Raw genomic sequence first — 18,642 nt, 5'->3', positions numbered from 1 at the left:
CATTCTTACCTATACAATGATTACCAATTGTATATTCGGTTAAAATGGTCAGTCCTGGCATTGGTACCCCTCTCTGTAAACTCCTTACGTTTTCTGACGAGAATCATTGGTGTCTTCTCTCTTCACTAAATTGTGAACTCCCTGAGGCCAGAATGTGCATGTCTTCCTTTTTTGGAATTTGTTAAGTGTTTAGTATGTGCCAGGCGTAGTACTAAGTGCTAGAATAGATACAAGATAATCAATCAGTCAGTTGGTCACTTATATTTATTGAGCACTTATGGTGTGCAGAACACTGTACTTGGTGCATAGGAGAGTACAATAATGCAATATAAAGACGCATTCTCTGTCCACAACGAGCTTACTGGCTAGAGGGGGAGACAGACATTAATGAAAATAAATAATGGATATGGATATAAGTGCTATGGGGCTGGATGAAAGAAGGGAGCAAAGCATGATGACACAGAAGGGAGTGGGAGAAAAGGAAATCAGGGCTTATTCAGGGAAGGCGTTTTGGAGGAGCTTTGCCTAAGACTTTGAAGGCGGGGGCAGCGATCATCCATCTGATATGAAGACGGAGGGCACTCCAGCTCAGAGGAAGGTCGGCAGTGAGATTGAATAAATCCCCGTACAGTGAGTAGGTTAGCACTGGAGGAGTGAGGTGTGCAGACTAGGTTGCAGCAGTGTGGTGAAGTAGGAAGGGGAAAGCTGATTGAGTGCTTTAAAATCTAAGATAAGGAGTTCTGCTTGATGCGGGAGTTGATTGCAAACCACTGGAGGTTCCTGAGGAGTGGGGAAACATGGCCTGAACGTGTTTGTAGTAAAATGATCCGGGCAGCAGAGTGAAGTATGGACTGGACTGGAGAGAGACAGGAGACAGGGAGTTTAGCAAGGAGGCTGCTGCAGTGATCCAAGTGGGACAGGATAAGTGATTGGATTAATTTGGTAGCCGTTTGGATGTACAGTAAAGGAAATTGTTTTATATACTTCATTATTTAAGTACTAAGTCAATCAAATTGAAGTGCAACAGAAGGGCAGGGTAGATTCTTTGCAAATAAGGAGATTAGACTTTACCAAAGTTTTACAGGTGCTTGTGAATTCCTGAGTTCTAAACAGACAGATGGGAAAACGAAATTTGATTGGAAAATCCTCCTGGATGAGGGGAGCTTCCAAGAGGGATTTGAAAATGGCGAGAAATGGGGCTTGGCTTGTTTTAAGGAGGGAGGGCGCACCAGGAAGGAGGAAGTGTACAATCCAAGGGTTGTAGGCAGGGAAGTTCAGAACGAGACACGGTAAGAAAGTCTGGGGAGATTGGACAGTGTGAGCTGGGTTGTAGTGGGAGAAGAGAATGGGTAGCTAAGAGAGAGAGAGCTGATTTATCATGGTCCACGTTCTTTGCCTGATATATCTGAGAACTCTAGAGTTGAAACAGAGACCAATTATTAATCATGAATACGGAATGATGATGAGTCCATTATTGCTGTTCTAGGAAGGAGTACCAGAGTGGAAACCACTTGGGACTGGGCAATCATTTTGGTTGTAAGGGCTGAGACCACAGGAAGCCCACGAACCCGGCCTTCTGAGATTCCCGGACAGTAAACCGTCTCAGCAAAGCTCTGGGCCCGTTCTCGCATGGGGAATCCCCCAGGAAACAAACCGGCTGTCGTCTGAGTGGATGGCACAGCCATCCGGAGAGCTGAAAGGTGGAGGGAGGATCCTGCCAGCCCCCTCCCTTCACCCAGACTTTTCTCTTACCCCCACCAGCGTCCAGGACCGACGAGGTGGACTGAGCCTCTCTCTCAGCAGAGGTCGATGCTCCCGATCCCAGGACAGGCCCAGTGATTCTTGAGAGGAGCAGGGGAATGTGAGGATCAGGGAAGGAAAATTTCAATATGAGCCCAGGATATAACAGGAATTTACTTGTTCTTTCTTAATATTAATAATAGTGGTATTTATTAAGGGCTTACCTTGTGCCAACACCATACTCAGTGCTGGAGTAGATATGATATAATCAGATTGGACACTGTCCCTGTCCCTCATGGGACTCACCGTCTTAAACCCCACTTTACAGATGAGGAAACCGAGGAACAGAAAAGTTAAGTGACTTGCCCGAGGTCGCCCAGCAAGTAAGTGGCAAAGTCGGGATTAGGAACAAGGTTCCCTAGACTCCAAGTACCATCCTCTTTTCAGTAGGCTGTATTGTTACTCCAATTATTTAGAATTATGTGACCACAATCCTTGCAGATGTTTGCAAATGTAATAGACTTCCAAGATTCAGGAATGGTTTCAGTGCTGTCCTGAACCAAGGGAGGTTGATTGGAGGAGATGAGTGTTTGGGCCAGTGTCTGGAACATAGTTAGCATGAAAACTTACCATAAAAGCCCTCGAGATTCCCTCCAGCCCATAGATTGTCTCCTCTCCTGTGCACTTTTCTCTGGAATATAATTCTCATCCGTATCTTTTCTAAATGACCTTAGACAGTCAACGTCAATTCCTGGAAAATGAGCGATGTCACTGTGTAGACAGAATTCCTCCTGCTGGGATTCTTGGAGGTCCGGGAGCTGCAGCTGGTTCCGGCCGCGCTGTTCTTCCTGGTCTACTTGGCGGCCCTGACAGGGAATCTCCTCATCGTTGCCGTCACCACCCTCGAGTGGCGCCTCCACACCACTATGTACTTATTCCTCAGGAACCTGTCCCTTCTCGACCTCTGCTACATCTATATCACCGTCCCCAAATCCATTTGGAGGGCATTCCAGGCCAGGGGGATGATGTGGGCCGGGGTCGACGGCGGGAAAGGCGAGATCGATGGACGGTGAGGAGATTAGCGGCAGAGGAGCGGAGGGTGCGGGCTGGGCTGTAGAATCAGAGAAGGGAGATGAGGTAGGAGGGGACGAGGTGATGGAGAGCCTTGAAGCCGAGGGTGAGGAGTTTCTGCCTGATGCGCAGATTGATTGGTAGCCACTGGAGAGTTTTGAGGAAGGGAGTAACATGCCCAGAGCGTTTCTGGACAAAGACAATCCGGGCAGCGGCGTGAAGTGGGGAGAGACAGGAGGATGGGAGATCGGAGAGGTGGCTGATGCAGTAGTCCATACGGGATAGGATGAGAGCTTGGGCGAGCATCAGATGATGTACCTGAGTACATGACTTGCCCAAGGTCACACAACAAAGAAGTGGCCGAGCCGTGATTGGACCCAGGTCCTTCTGACTCCCAGGTCCGGACTCTCCTAACTCTGCTTTACTCTTCCAAGAGCTCTGAATCGTGCTCTGCACCAATCAGGTAGGTGCTTAGTCAATTCTATTGCTTGATTGATTGACTATTTAAGAGTGGGTTCTAAATTAGTGGTATTGATTAATTAATTTACTGTTTGGCTGATGAGTGCACCGACAGAACATTCAGATCTATTACCTGCAGAACGACAGGTGGAGGAAAGGGAAAATGTTTCTCGTGTCAAGCAAAGACCACAGAATTTTCCCTCTCTCTCCGATGGCTTTTTTGGGACTTCTACTCGGCATGCAGAGACAGAAGAGAATTTTGTGTTTCAGTCTAATTCCACATCTTGAACACACGGAAGCAACCTCTACCTCACCCAACTAAAATCTCAGCGCGATGGTGGTGGAGGGGTGCGGGGAATCCCAGAGGAACTCCCCGCCGGTTTTCCCCAGAACTCATCCAGGACTCTGGCGGCTTTTGCCTTTAGGGCCATATCAACGCTGTTGGGATTATCTGGGAGGATCATGGTTTGTCCGGATGAAGGAGTCCTACTCACTGAGCAGGGAGTCGAGAGACTCTGAAGGCCGAGAATCAGGCTGTCTTTATCTGCTCTGTTCGCAATGGGCTCTGGGGCAACGGGATCGAGGAGCCACAACTGAGCTGTGGGAAGCCGCTGGGAGCAAAAATGAATCTATGCCGTTAACCACGATGGCAGACAACAGAGACTGGGGCCCTTGGGAAACAGAACGGAAAGCTGAAACAGGTACTCAGAGCATAGAGGCGAGGCGAGGGCTGCTGGGACACAGCCTGGAGACCCCTGGCTAGATTCTTCCCCTGGGAAGGGCAGAGACACTGGGTTTATCGTGGGGTAGGGGGTGGGGAGGGGCGCGCTTCCGAGAGCCCAAATTAGCCCCATCAATTTTTCCAGGAAAATATGCATGTTTTCTCTCCTTTCCCTCTCCTTCCATTTTCTCCAATGTTAAGAAGAGTTAAAAAGCCCCAGAGTGACGGTCTGATTTGGGTCAGAATTTTGGGCTACAGCTAGTACTCCCTTTCTGCGATACTATCTGGAGTGTCCCGAGAACATCCTCATTTCACTATCTAGAATATCACTAGAGTATTTCTGTCCCTCGATCCAGTCTATCCCTCTATCCCTCAGTCCCACACTATCCAGTGCTGGATCTAGAGGCAGGGGACATGGGAGTTGTCCAAGGTGCTGTGATATATTGCTTGAGAGTCAAGAGACACAGATGTCCACCTCTATCGAACAATTGTTTTTACTGAGCACTTACTCTGAGCAGAACACTGTACTGAGGGCTTGGGAGAGTACAACACAACAACATAACAGACACATTTCTTGCCCACAACAAGCTTACAGTCTAGAGGGTTAGATGGACATTAATATAAATAAATTCCAGATATATACATATGTGCTATGCTATGGTGCTTGGCGGGGCATGGTGAATAAAAAGATCAAGTCAGGGTAACTCAGAAAGGAGGGGGGCAAAGAGGAAACGAGGGTTTAGTCAGGGACGTCCCCTTGGAGGAGATGTGCTTTCAATAAGGCTTTGAAGGTGGAAAGAGTAATTTTCTGTCGATTATGAAACAGGAGGGCATTCCAGGCCAGAGGCAGGACGTGGACGAGAGGTCAGAGGCTAGACAGGCGAGATCGAAGTATAGTGAGTACATTGGCATTAGAGGAGCAAATTGTGTTAGCTGTGTTGTAGTACTAGAGTAATGACGTGAGACATGCATTCTCTTCCCTTACTCACTCCCTAATGATTTTTCCATGGCCTCTGGGTGACTGAAGAAAGAGAGATTCATAGCTGCCCAGGATCGTTCATTACATAGAATCAGCTCTGATCACTTCCAACAGCCCTCAAGTTTGAAGACAGGAAGGAGATATTAAATACAGATACAGTAATGACATTTGTTTTTTTCAAAGTTGAGTTCACTTTTCCTATGAAGAGCAGTGATACCCCCATTTTCTTCGCACAGCAGTTACTCTTTCCTGTTACAGAAACGAAGAAGGCAGCACTGTTCTGCGAACATCGTGTGAGATTATCACTTGGCAATGATCAGGATTAACTTCTTCCCTCCAATTTAGACTGTGAGCCCCATGTGGGACAGGGACCTGATAAACTTGTATCTGCCCGAGGGCTTAGAACAGTGCTTTTTTATTTATTAATGCCTCTCTCCCCCTTCAGACTGTAAACTCGTAATGTCCAGGGAATGTGTTTGTTTATTATTATATTGTACTCCCCCAGGCGCTTAGTGCTGTGCTCTGTGCACAGTAGGTGCTCCATAAATATGATTAACTGACTGACTACTTCATACAGAGTAAGTTCTTATCAAATGCCATAAGAAACGAGATAGATTACATTCCGCGGGACCTAGAGGTTACTTTACCCCATTTTACCTTTTTCTGGGATCCATCATGGTGGAGGTGGAGTTTGAAAAATGATTTGAAGGAGAAGGAGTTATCTTGTCTGCCATAGGTGGAAAAGACAGTCGGTTATCTAGGTTTTTGTCCCAGCTTTGTCAATGATCTTTTGATCACCTCGGGTAAGTCATTAAAATACGAGTCACAGTCACACTCACAAAACCTACAAGTACACGACTAAAAAAGAAATGCACAAGGTAGTGAAAGTGGCTAATGGGACATCCCTACCAGGAAAGGGAGCTATAAATCAAGGAAGGCTTCCTGAAGGAAGTAACATTTTGCTTTGAAGCAAGGTTCCGATGTGTTCTGGCTAAGGGAAGAGGGCAGGGTGCTTCCAGGAGTGGGAAGGGAGTAGGATATGGAATATTGCAGGATCTCCAGCGAGGTCCATTTGGAAGGTGTGCTTGGGAGGAGGAAAGGACACAGTCTGGGTAGGAGGCGTGGGAGAAGAGATTAGATTGGTATGGGGAAGATTGCAGGATGACAATCCAAAAGCCAACAGAGAGGATTTCTCATTTGATGTGAGTAGAAATTGGTTGGTAAGAAACATGTGACCCATTCTCAGCCCACGAGGAGCTTCCACTCTAATAGCCGAGATAGAAATAAAATATATTTATAAATGGAGTGATCAGAACACGTTACTGAGTGTTCAGTGAGAATCCCCGCTCAACCACCTGCCTGCTGTATGACCTTGGGCAAGTCACTTCACTTCTTTGTGCCTCGGTTCCCTCATCTGTAAAATGGGGATTAAGACTGTGAGCCCCATGTGGGACAGGGCTGTGTCCAACCCGACCACCTTGTATCTACTCCAACGCTTAGAACTATGTTTGGCACATGGTAAGTGCTTAACAAATACTATAATAATAATTCATTAATATTCATTCATTCATTCTATTACTTCTGCTATTACGTCTACTGCTACTATTACTACTATATCTACTATGACTACTTCTATTAGTGTTATTACTTCTGCTACCACTACTGCTGCTTTGTTATTATTACTTTTTTTGCTGCTAAAATTGTCAATCAATCAAACACAATGACATTTATTGAACAATTCCTGTGTGCAAAGCACTATACAATGCACTTGGAAGAGTACAACACATTAGAGTAGGTAGTCATGAGCCTTGCCTATATGGGGCCTACAGTCTAAAGAGGGAGACAGACGCTAAGATAAATTACAGATGGTTATGTATCAAAATACTTATGGCGTTCAGATCCAAGTCCGTAGGTGACACAGAAAAGAGGGCTTTGTCAGGGGAGGGTTTTTGGAGGAGATATGATTTATTAGGGCTTTGAAGGCACAACTCTTCCAAGAGGCTTTCCCTGGCTAAGCCCTCCTTTCCTCGTCTCGCAGTCCTTTCCAATTCGCCCTGACTTGCTCCCTTTATCCACCCCCATCACAAACCCACAGCATTCATTTACAGATCAGTAATTTATTTATTTATATCGAAATCTGCCTCCGCCACTAGACTGTAAACTCTTTTTGGGCAGGGAATGTGTCTGTTTATTTTTATATTGCACTCTCCCAAGACTCAATACAGTGCTCTGCACACAGTAAGCTCTCATTAAATTCGATTGAATGAATGAATGAATGAAGTGGGAGTTGTGGTGGACTGTCAGATATGAAGGGGGAGGTAATTCAAAACCAGAGGGAGGATGTGGGTGATAGGTCTGTGGTGAGAAAGAAGGGATTGAGGTACAGTGAGTAGGCTGGTATTAAAGAATCTAAATGTGTAGGTTTGGTTGCAGTAAGAGATGAGTGAAGTAAGGTAGAAGGGGGAGAGATGATTAAGTGCCTTAAAGCCTATAGTTAGGCTTTTCTATTTGATTCACAGATAGATGACCTACAGTTGGAGGTTTTTGAGGAAAGGAGATAAATGGACTGAGCCTTTTTTAAGAAAAATGATCCAGGCAACAGAGTGAGGTATGGACTGAAGATGGGAGAGACAGAGAACCACTATTACTACTACTACTATTTATTTATGTATTTATTTATTTATGTATTTATTTATTTGTTTGTTCGTTTAATCGTATTTCATGAGCGCTTAATGTGCACAGAGCACTGTACTAAGCGCTTGGGAAAGTACAATACAATAATAAAGAGTGACAATCCCTTCCCACAGTGAGCTCACAGTCTGAGCCTGGGGAATGATAATAATAATAGTAATGATGGCATTTATTAAGCACTTACTATGTGCAAAGCACTGTTCTAAATGCTGGGGAGGTTACAAGGTGAAAGAGAAGACAAACATCAATACAAATAACAGACATCAATACAAAAAAATAAAATTACAGATATATACATACGTGCTGTGGGACTGGGAGAGGGGGGAAGAGCCAAGGGAACGAGAATTATTGAGAATTTACATACCTATCTATGCAAGGCCATAGGGCAAATAACAACATCCTGCTCAAGGCCGTGGGAACGGAGAACGAAGATAATTTGTAACATCCTGCCGGTCCCAGTTGAATTCCTGAAATTTCCCAATGCCCTACTCCCATGTTGCTGTAACAATTAAAAACACAGTGATATTGGGATCGGGGCTGCTTGTCACTCGTACCTTTCCCGGGAGGTGAAAGGGCAGGTAGCCACTTTCCTTCTTTGCTGCTCTATCTGAACTCATGTCTCCGAGTCATTCTTCCTATCTGTGTCACCACCCTGGGTACAAGAACCCTGCTGCCGATTTACACCGAGTTAACCTATTCTGCACCCTACTTGTCGAAAACAAAACTCACAATTTAACTGCTTACTAACCTTTTTGTATGCTCCTAAGCGGGTAATACAGTGCCGTTCACACAGTGGTTGTTCAGTAAATACTCTAAACTGAGTGAATGACACTACTAAAATTGATACACTTGTCAGGTATGTGACCTTGGGCAAGCCACCTAACTTCTCTGTGCCTCAGTTACCTCATCTGTAAAATGGGGATTACGTCTGTGAGCCCCACGTGGGGCAACCTGATCACCTTGTATCCCTCAGCGCTTAGAACAGTGCTTTGCACATAGTAAGCACTTAACAAATACCATCATTATTATTCTCACTGTCGACCCCCGGCCCACGTCCTCCCCCTTGCCTGGAATGCCAACCCTCTGCACATCCGCCAAGCTAGCTCTTTTCCTCCCTTCAAAGCCCTACTGAGAACTCACCTCCTCCAGGAGCCCTTCCCAGACTGAGCCCCCTCCTTCCTCTTCCCCGCCCCATCCCTCCTCCCTTCCTCCTTCCCCTCCCCACAGCACCTGTATATATGTTTGTACAGATTTACTTCTCTATTTTACTTGTACATATTTACTATTCTATTTATTTTATTTTGTTAATATGTTTTGTTTAGTTGTCTGTCTCCCCCTTCTAGACTGTGAGCCCACTTTTGGGTAGGGACCGTCTCTCTTTGTTGCCAACTTGTACTTCTCAAGTGCTTAGTACAGTGCTCTGCACACAGTAAGCACTCAATAAATACGATTGAATGAATGAATGAAAGGGAACAAGTCATGGTGACGTAGAAGGGAATGGAAGATGAGGAAAAGTGGGACTTAGTCTGGGAAGGCCACCTGGAGAAAATGCGCCTTCAGTTAGAGTTTGAAGAGGTGGGAGGACAGTGATTGTCTGGCGGATTTGAGGAGGGAGGGTGTTCCAAGCCAGAGGCAGGATGTGGACTAGGGCTCGGCGGCGAGACAGGCGGGATCAAGGCACAGTGAGTAGGTTAGCAGTGGAGGAGCGAGGTGGGCGGGCTGGATTGTAGAAGGAGTGAAGCGAGATGAGTTAGGAGGGGGCACGGTGACAGAGTGCTTTAATGCAAATGGAGAGTAATTTTTTTTTTTTTGATACGGAGGTGGATGAGCAACAATTGGAGTGTTTTTTTGAGGAGAGGGGTGACGTGTCCAGAACATTTTGGTAGAGAAATGATCCGGGCCGCAGAGTGAAGTATGGACTAGAGTGGGGAGAGATAGGAGGCTGGAGGTCAGCATGAAGAGACTGATGCAGTAATCCAGACGGGATAGGATGAGTGATTGCATTAGCGTGGTAGCAGTATGGATGTAGAGGAAAGGGAGGATTTTAGCGATGTTGAGAAGGTAGGACCTCAGGATTTCGAGACGGATTGAATTTGTGGGTTGAATGAGAGAGAGGAGTCAAGGATAACGCCAAGGTAACAGGCTTGTGAGACAGGAAGGATGGTGGTGCTTTCTACAGTGATGGAAAAGTACTACTACTACTACTACTACTACTACTACTACTACTACTACTACTACTACTACTACTTCTACTACTATCCTGAACCCCATGAGCGACAGAGACCGTCCAACCCGATTTGCTTGTATCCACCCCAGCGCTTAGTACCGTACCTGACTTGATTTGTTAAGCACTTAACAAATATCACAATTATTATTCTACTACTCATACGATCACAACTAGCTCTAAAGTTGTTGCTGAAAGGGATGGGGCAGGTCAAGTGGCCAAAGTGGTGAGCGGCTCAGACTTATGAATGAAACAGAAAAAGCGGATGAAGAAGGAAGACCTGAGGGGGAGCTGCAAGTCCATCTTCACTAAGGAAAGCTTTGGCCATTCAATTTCGTTTTCTGATACAGAATCACAAACAAGGATCCAAAGCCTCTTATTTTTTCTTAAACAAAATCACCTTCTTGGCTACTTTCTTGATGGCCTGCTTCACCTGTTGGTTTTGTAGGGTGTAGATAATAATAATGATGGAATTTATTAAGCGCTTACTATGTGCAAAGCACTGTTCTAAGCGCCGGGGGCTCACAGTCTTAAGCCCCATTTTACAGATGAGGTAACTGAGGCCCAGAGAAGTTAAGTGACTTTCCCAAAGTCACACAGCTGACAAGTGGAGGAGCCGAAATTAGAACCTATGACCTCTGGCTCCAAAGCCCAGGCTCTTTCCACTGACCCACGCTGCTTCCCCATGAAGGGGTTCCCCAATGAAGGGACAGATGAAGGGATTCAGCATGGGGGCCACGGGGGTATTTAGCACCACCAACCTTTTGTTGAAGTCCTAAATTTCCTTGGGGGATGGCTTGATGTATATGAATATGCAGCTGCCATAAGAGAGGGAGATGACGATCATGTGGGAGGAGCAGGAGGAAAAAGCTTTTTTTCTTTGATGGGTCGAGGGCAGTTTCAGGATGATGCGGATGATGGCCGTGTAGGACACGGCGACTAGTGCCAGAGTGACCAGGAGTGTCCCAACTGCTAATATAAAATTCATCTTCTGTAATAATTGCGTGTCAGTGCACGAGATTTCCAGCATGGGCGCAGTGTCACAGGTGAAATGGCTGATGATGTTTGAGTCACAGAAGTCCAGCTGGATACCCAGGATGAGGCCTGGAAAGATGATCAGGAAGCAGACCAGCCAGAAGCAGAGGACAAGAAGGGTGCAGACTCTCCGGCTCATGATGGTCAAGTAGTGCAGCGGCCGGCAGATGGCGACATAGCGGTCGTAGGATATGGCGACCAGTAGGAAAAACTCCGTCTCCCCCAGGAAGATGAAGAAGAACAACTGAATGACACAAGCATTATATAAAATGGTCATGTCCCCGGTCGAAATATCGAAAAGCAGTTTGGGAATGGTGACCGATGTAAACGAAAGTTCTAAGAAGGAGAAATTCTGTAGGAAGAAGTACATTGGCGTGCGGAGGTACAGTCCAGTACAATGAGAGTGAGGATGGTCAGGTTCCCAGTGATGCTCAACAGGTAACTCAGTAGCAGGAATAAAAAGATGACAATATTCCAGTCTGTATTGTCTGTCAGCCCTAGGAAAATGAACTCAGTCACTGAAGTCTGATTTCTCATCGCTGACTCTGGATTTCCCCCATGGTCAGAGTTGAGGATGAGAGAGGAAGCAGAAGTGAAGTCAGGGAATTTTTCTGTTTATTGTTATATTATTCTCTTCCAAGTGCTTAGTACAGTGCTCGGCAAAAAGTAAACGCTCAATAAATATGATTAATCAATCAATCAATCGTATTTAGCGCTTACTGTGTGCAGAGCACTGTACTAAGTGCTTGGAAAGTACAAGGTGGCATCATATAGAGACAGTCTCTACCCAACAGTGGGCTCACAGTCTAGAAGGGGGAGACAGAGAACAAAACCTAATAATAATAATGATAATAATAATAATGGCATTTATTAAGCGCTTACTATGTGCAAAGCACTGTTCTAAGCGCTGGGGAGGTTAAAGGTGATCAGGTTGTCCAACGTGGGGCTCACAGTCTTCTTCCCCATTTTACAGATGAGGGAACTGATGCACAGAGAAGTTAAGTGACTTGCTCAAAGTCACACAGCTGACAAGTGGCGGAGCTGGGATTTCTACCCATGACCTCTGACTCCAAAGCCCGGGCGCCAACTAAACATACTAACAAAATAAAATAAATAATAGATATGTACAAACATATATACATATATACAGGTGCTGTGGGGAAGGGAAGGAGGTAAGATGGGGTGGATGGAGGGGGGACAAGGGGGAGAAGAAGGAAGGGGCTCAGTCTGGGAAGACCTCCTGGAGGAGGTGAGCTCTCAGTAGGGCCTTGAAGGGAGGAAGAGAGCTAGCTTGGCGGATGGGCAGAGGGAGGGCATTCCAGGCCCGGGGGATGACGTGGGCCGGGGGTCGATGGCGGGACAGGCGAGAACGAGGCACGGTGAGGAGATTAGCAGCAGAGGCGCGGAGGGTGCGGGGTGGGCTGTAGAAGGAGAGAAGGGAGGTGAGGTAGGAGGGGGCAAGGTGATGGAGAGCCTTGAAGCCGAATGTGAGGAGTTTCTGCCTGATTCGCAGATTGATTCGTAGCCACTGGAGATTTCTAACGAGGGGAGTAAAATGCCCAGAGCGTTTCTGGACAAAGACAATCCGGGCAGCAGCAAGAAGTATGTATTGAAGCGGGGAGAGACACGAGGATACGAGATCAGAGAGAAGGCTGATGCAGTAGTCCAGATGGGATAGGATGAGAGCTTGAACGAGAAGGGTAGCGGTTTGGATGGAGAGGAAAGGGCGGATCTTGGCAATGTTGCGGAGCTGAGACCGGCAGGTTTTGGTGACGGCTCGGATGTGAGGGGTGAATGCGAGAGCGGAGTCGAGGATGACACCAAAGTTGCGGGCTTGTGAGACAGGAAGGATGGTAGTGCCGTCAACAGTGATGGGAAAGTCAGGGAGAGGGCAGGGTTTGGGAGGGAAGACAAGGAATTCAGTCTTGGACATATTGAGTTTTAGTTGGCGGGCAGACATCCAGATGGAGATGTCCTGAAGGCAGGAGGAGATGCGAGCCTGGAGAGAGGGGGAGAGAGCAGGGGCAGAGATGTAGATCTGGGTGTCATCAGCGTAAAGTTGATAGTTGAAGCCGTGGGAGCGAATGAGGTCACCAACGGAGTGAGTGTAGATCGAGAACAGAAGGGGACCAAGCACTGAACCTTGGGGAACCCCCACAGTAAGGGGATGGGAGGGGGAGGAGGAGCCTGCAAAAGAGACTGAGAATGAACGACCGGAGAGATAAGCGGAGAACCAGGAGAAGACGGAGTCTGTGAAGTCAAGGTCGGATAGCGTGTTGAGGAGAAGGGGGTGGTCCACAGTGTCGACGGCAGCTGAGAGGTCGAGGAGGATTAGGATAGAGTATGAGCCGTTGGATTTGGCAAGCAGGAGGTCATTGGGGACCTTTGAGAGGGACGTTTCCGTGTAATGTAGGGGACGGATGCCAGACTGGAGGGGGTCGAGAAGAGAGTTGGTGTTGAGGAATTCGAGGCAGCGCGTTAGACATCTCGTTCAAGGAGTTTGGAAAGGAATGGTAGGAGGAATATGGGACGATAACTAGAAGGTGAGGTGGGGTAAAGAGAGGGGTTTTTTAGGATGGGAGAGACATGGGCATGTTTGAAGGCAGAGGGGAAGGAACCAGTGGTAAGTGAGCGGTGGAAGATGGAAGTTAAGGAGGGGAGAAGGGATGAAGCGAGAGATTTCATGAGATGAGAGGGAATGAGGTCAGAAGCACAGGTGGCCGGAATAGCACTTGAGAGGAGGGAGGAGAGCTCCTCTGAGGATACTGCTGGGAAGGATGGGAGAGTAGCAGAGAGTGTTGAAAGCCAGGGGATTGGAGAATGCTGGGGAGTGACTTTGGGGAGGTGGGACCTGATGGATTGAATTCTGTTAATGAAGTAGGAGGCCAGATCTTTGGGGGTGAGGGAAGGAGGAGGGGGAGGAACCGGGGGCCTGAGAAGGGAGTTGAATGTACGGAAGAGCTGGCTGGGATGATGGGCATGGGTGTCAATAAGGGAGGAGAAATAGTTTTGTCTGGCAGAGGAGAGGGCTGAGTTAAGTCGGGAAAGGATAAACTTGAAGTGAACGAGGTTGGCATGGTGTTTAGACTTTCGCCAGCAGCATTCGGCAGCTCGAGCATAAGAGCGAAGGAGGCGGACAGTGGCAGTGATCCAGGGCTGTGGGTTAGTAGTACGAGAGCGGCGAAGGGAAAGGGGAGCGAGTCTAGCTGAGTAGAAAGGGTAGAGTTGAGAGCAGTAATCTGATCATCAAGACTGAGTAGAGAGGAGAGGGAGGCGAGGTGGGGTGTGAGGCGCTCAGAAAGATGGATGGAGTCAAGAGAGCGGAGATCTCTGTGAGGGAGTAATATGGATTTACAGGTGAAAGGAGTGTGAGTGAGGAGGCAAGTGAGAAGATTATGATCAGACAGAGGGATTTCAGAGCTGGTGAGGGTGGACACAGTGCAGCGATAGGAGATGATGAGGTCGAGGGTATGACCAAGCTGGTGAGTGGGTGAGGAGGGGTGGAGCAAGAGGTTGGCAGCGTCGAGGAGAGATAGAAGGCGGGCGGCAGAGGAGTCATCAGGGATATCCATGTGGATGTTGAAGTCTCCGAGGATCAGAGTGGGCATGGAAAAGGAGAGGAGGAAGGTGAGGAAGGGGTCAAAATCGTTAAAGAAGTTGGAGGTGGGGCTAGGGGGGCGGTAGATGACGGCTACAAGAATCTGGAGGGGGTAGTAGTGGCGAATAATGTGGGCTTCAACGGAAGGGAAGGAAAGGGAAGGGGGATTAAATGAGGAGAGAGGCGGAAAAGGGAAACTCAAAGAAACCGGTTGAAATGCTTCTCCTTCTCTCATTGGACTGAATCATTATCATCACTCTGGCTGTCTTTATTAAACCAATCATCATCAGCGTTTATTGGGCACCTCTTCTGTACACAAAAGTCTCATAGGCTTTTAGAGAAGTAAAATCAATCAGTTGGTGGTATTTATTGAGTGCGTACTGCGTACAAAGTACAACAATAGACTATAGACCCCGCCTGTGAGGAGTTTACAATCTAATGGGAGAGATCAGCAATAAAAATTAGCTATCGAGAAATTCACAAGATTTTTGAACTCAGGTTCTGGGAAGTCATCAGTCATGTCAGCCATCTACAGGGATAGCTGGGGCTAGAATCCCAGGTATTCAAGAGCTGAGAACCATCAAATGGACCACTAGCAGGGCTCCAGGCCAGGACATGCCTGGTGAAAAGGAGACAGTTGCCAGATCACCTGAGGCACGGGGCAATTCCAAACCCTCAGAGATCGATCCAGCCAGCAAAAATACTAATCAAGGCGATTCTTTTCCAACTGTCGCTATCTCCTTCCCTGATCAAATCAGGAAGGTCAGGTATGGGACAGGAAAAACCAGCAGACATCAGATTTCGGGAGGACCGAGGTACTTAAGGAGGAACGTGTACTTACTTTTCTGAGACTCTCGATGGTTTTGGTCAGAGTTTTCCCACTGAATATATGGTTTGTTCGTTTGAAAATCCGAATCGACCTTCTCCCTATTCTCAGGAAGAATTGCATACCATTTAGACAGCCCAAATATCTCCCCATTTTTATGGTGCCCTGCCAGGCAGGACAGAATTTCCTTCTCCTTCTCCTGCTGTTACTTCCATCGGTTTGCGGAGGAGAGAGGAGTCGGAGTCCTGGGCAACACCCTTCCTGTCAGCCTACTATTGGGGATGGAGAAACGTATGTTCTCGAGGGAAGGAAAGACAGGATAGCTGAGACTGGAGAAAGCAAGCTGCTTCCTATCAGTCACAGAAAGGATATTTAACATTATTCCTCTCTCCCCCAGCCCTTGTTTTACAGGGACAACATTCAGCCCCTTTATGAGTTCTTTTCAATGTAGATGGGGAGGGCTCATTAGATAACAAAGGAGACATTCCCTGGAAATGCTTATAGCAAGGAACTAATGAACTCGGCTCTTACTCCCCCCGAGCAAAGAATTTTAATTTAGATGGGAATGAGGCAGTGCCAGGATAAGCCTCGAAGGAGGAGTGATGGGGATCTTGAAGGGTTCTTTCCTGGAGCTGGGGCAGGCTTCACTCATTACCTAGTGGTCCCTGGTCCCTGGGGTACCCGCAGGGCAAAAGTGATCATTGTACCTCTAGCCGTACTGGGGCACTCCTGAAGCAGCTGCTGTTGTTGCTCTTTTTTCTTTTCCTGCTGTTCTCAGGAAAGTGGAAAATATCCCTCCGGCCCTTTGTCTTACTTCATTCACTCAATCGTATTTCATTTGATCATATTATCGAATACAGAGCACTGTACTAAGCGCTTTAGAGAGTACACTATACCAATAAACAGATATATTCCCTGCCCACAACGAGCTTAGAGTCTAGAGGGGGAGAAAGACATTAATATAAATCAATAAAATTACAGATATGTACATATGTGCCGTGGGGCTGGAACGGGAGCAATAAATAAAGGAGCAAGTCAGGGCAATGCAGAAGGGAGTGGGAGAAGAGGAAATAAGGGTTTAGTCAGAGAAGATCACTGTATTACATACTCAGTGATGCCTGACCACATTGGGAAAGCTCAGGGGTGTCTGCAGATGACGAGATCTTAGACATCTGTAATTCTGTAATTTATTTATTTATATTAATGTCTTTCACCCCTTCTAGGCTTTAAGCTCGTTGTGGTTAGGGAATGTGCCTGTTGTGTTGTTATACTGTACTCTCCCAAGCGCTGAGGACATGCTCTGCTCACAGGAAATAATAAATATGGTTGACTTGAGATGTTCTGTTCTGTGACTACAAGTGGCAAATGCTGTCCCTGCCAGCTCACTGACAATGCAGGTTGCAGGACAATAGGGGCAAAGGGCCGAAGAGGGGGGAGGGGGCGTGAGACTGTGAAGGCTCACTGCATTGCAATCACCACTGTGGCACACAGTAGCTGCTCAATTGTCTGTGATCTATAACAGGAACTGTTTGGTCTGCTAGATTATTATTATAATTTATTATTATTATTAACAATAATAATAATGATAATTGTATTTGTTGAGCGATTACTATGTGTCTGGCACTGTACTAAATGCTAGGATGGATACAAGCCAATTGGGTTGAACACAGTCCCTGTCCCAGGTGGGACTCGCAGTCTCAATCCCCATTTTCCAGATGACGGAACTGAGGCCCAGAGAAGTGAAGTGACTTGCCCAACGTCACACAGCAAATAGAGGGTGGAGCTGGGATTAAAACACATGACCCTCTGACTCCCAAGCCTGTCCCCTATTCCTTACACCATGCTGCTTCCAAGAAAGTGAGATCGTTGAGGGCAGGGAACGTTTTCACACTCATCACCCCAACTTATATCAACACCTCTATACTCAGTGGCTTCCCGCTACCTGAAATTTATTAGGTGGTAAGCTCTGTGAGGACATGGATCATCTTCCCTAGCATGGTGTAGTTTAGAAAGCACGGGCCTGGGAGTCAGAAGGTCATGGGTTCTAATTACGACTCTGCCACTTGTCTGCTGTATGGCCTTGGATAAATTACTTCACTACTCTGTGCCTCAGTCCCCTCATTTGCAAAATGGGGATTAAGGCTGTAAGCCCCATGCAGGACAGAGACTGATCGACTCGATTTGCTTGTATCCACCCCTGCGTTTAGTATAGTGCCTAGCACATAGTAAGAGCTTAACAAATACCACAATTGTCATTATTATTATTACTAACTCTACAATTCTCTTCCAAGCACTTAGTACTTAAACATAGTAAGTATTCAATAAATACTATTGATTGTTTGACTACTAATTCTTGAATATTCTCCCAACTCTTTAGGAGTGCTCAATAACTAATAATAATAATAATTGATAGACTGTGAGCTCCTTAAGGACAGGTATCATGTCTACTAACTCTACTGTACTCTCCCAAGAACTAATTCAGAGCCCTGCATACAGTAAGTACATAGTCAATTCTATTGGCTGACTGATTAGATTATGGAACTGTTACACTGATTCTGGGGGATATAGGAACGTTTCTTGCTTCACTATCACACTTGCGTGTGAGAGTAGGGCTGAGATCACTGCTCTCACCCTCAAAGTGTGGAAATTGAAGTATTGGAGGCAAACATGCTACAAACACTTGGTAGGTACTAGCACTTGGTAGGTGCTTAATCAATCAATGCTATTGACTGAAAAATCTGGACATTCATTCATTCATTCAATCGTATTTATTGAGCCCTTACTGTGTGCAGAGCATTGTACTAAGCGCTTATGGCGGCCAGGAGGAAGAACTCGGTCTTCTCCGGCAGGATAAAGAAGAACAGCTGTGTTACACAAGTATTGTAAGAAGTGGTCCTGTCCCCAGTGATGTTTGCAGCTAGGAATCTGGGAATGCAGGAGGACATGAAGATCTCCAGGAAGGAGAAAATGCGCAGGAAGAAGTAGATGGGAGGGCAGAGACAGGAGTCAAGAAGAGAGAGGGTGACGATGGTCAGGTTTCTGGTGAAGTTCAGAACATAGGTAAAGAGGAGAAAGTGGGTCGATCAGAATACATTGCTGAGGGTCATGATCTTCTCTAAAATAATTCATTCTTTCATTCATTCATTTAATCAATTCAATCAATCAATTGAGCACTTACTTTGTGCAGAGAACTGTACGAAGCGCTTGGGAAGTACAAGTTGGCAACATGTAGAGACGGTCCCTACCCAATAACGGGCTCACAGTCTAGAAGGGGGAGACAGACAACAAAACAAAACAT

At 46.6% G+C, this 18,642-nt stretch overlaps 1 pseudogene; it reads right to left on the bottom strand.

The window, feature by feature from the left end:
• Positions 1–10,261: 10,261 nt before the first annotated feature.
• LOC119921616 lies at positions 10,262–11,457 on the bottom strand (annotated as a pseudogene).
• Positions 11,458–18,642: the final 7,185 nt, after the last annotated feature.

Source organism: Tachyglossus aculeatus (assembly GCF_015852505.1).
Source record: "Tachyglossus aculeatus isolate mTacAcu1 chromosome 12 unlocalized genomic scaffold, mTacAcu1.pri SUPER_6_unloc_3, whole genome shotgun sequence".
NCBI classification, from domain to species: Eukaryota; Metazoa; Chordata; class Mammalia; order Monotremata; family Tachyglossidae; genus Tachyglossus; species Tachyglossus aculeatus.
The sequence above is the reverse complement of the archived record's forward strand: the minus strand, read 5'-3'. Positions and strand labels throughout refer to the sequence as shown.